Source organism: Colobus angolensis, unplaced genomic scaffold (genome assembly GCF_000951035.1).
Source record: "Colobus angolensis palliatus isolate OR3802 unplaced genomic scaffold, Cang.pa_1.0 Scaffold451, whole genome shotgun sequence".
Classification (NCBI taxonomy): Eukaryota; Metazoa; Chordata; class Mammalia; order Primates; family Cercopithecidae; genus Colobus; species Colobus angolensis.
In genome coordinates this window covers 178,164-179,323 of record NW_012117944.1, presented here as the reverse complement: position 1 = coordinate 179,323, position 1,160 = coordinate 178,164, and the positions used below count along the sequence as shown (strand labels likewise).

Sequence of the window (1,160 nt, the reverse complement as noted above, 5' to 3'; positions counted from 1 at the left end):
ATAATATATACATATACACACACATACATATGTGTATATATGTATACATATACATATATATAAAGTTTCATAGCTACAGTGCCCTGTCTATGAGAACTCAAATAGATGTAGGGCAATCTTCTCTGTTTCTGGGGTGAGTGGCAATTGAAACTCCAGGGATGTAATGACAGAAAAAAATTCCATGCACAACTTTTGAAATCCTCATTTCCTGATACTCTTGGACTTGTTCGTATGTTCTCACGATACTATATATGGTTAGTTACACGCACAATCAACACTCTTCAGGTTTCTGTTTATTTGCTCAGACTTTTCTGTGTCCACCCTACTTCTCTGATCACAGATCTCCTCCTAGCCCTGATCTAAAACTCAATTGACTCAACTTTGATAAGCTTAGGCTTTACCAGAAAACCTCCCCTATTTACTAAACTGCCTTCCATCACAGCTTAGAGTGAACTAACACTTTTCACTCTAGCTGAGCAGTGCTCAAACCCTAAAGCAGTCCATGAGCAAAAGTGAAAGAGTGAGGTACGGTAGGGTGCTGATTAAGAGAACTGGCTGGGTCACAAGACAGAAGCAACGGGCACTATGGTGCTGACGGGTACATGTCTCTGGACTGCAGGAAAAGTGAGCAGACTCCCAAGGCCACAGAATAGGCTGTGGGAAGCTGGATGATCCGGAAAGGCCTCGCTAGGTTTCACCTGGGAGAGTGTCGATGCTGGCTGGCAGAGCCTTTGACCTGGCAGAGATGCAGCCTGGTAGTTTTGGTGTGTGCGTGCGCAAAAGTATGAAGTACTTCCTTCGAGCCGGAATCGAACCAGCGACCTAAGGATGTCCACAGATGTTTCTACAGGCTACAGTCCTCCGCTCTACCAGCTGAGCTATCGAAGGGCGCACACGTCTGCGGTTAGGTCATTGATCTTTCAGCAAATGCAAGAAGCCAAATCCTTGCAACTGTAGTCGTCCAATAAGCTTTAAGTTGGTTGGAACTCGCCTTGCAGAGATAACCCTGCGCCGATCGCCACCGCGCCCCTTTTGCGGCGGAACAAAATCCTCTGGGTGTGGTTGACTGGCTTCCCCCCGCATCAATAACAACGATCCGTGAGGGGCGGGCGGGAGGTGGGAGAGGGGGTGGTGGTGGGAGTGTGCTCTCACTTGTTATC

The 1,160-nt window shown here is 47.3% G+C and overlaps 1 non-coding gene across 1 annotated transcript; it reads right to left on the bottom strand.

Moving 5' to 3' along the window:
* Window positions 1-794: 794 nt before the first annotated feature.
* On the bottom strand, window positions 795-888 carry TRNAY-GUA. The gene is made up of 2 exons: window positions 852-888; window positions 795-830 (listed from the first exon to the last, which is right to left on the bottom strand). It is a non-coding gene; the product is annotated as a tRNA-Tyr (tRNA).
* Window positions 889-1,160: the final 272 nt, after the last annotated feature.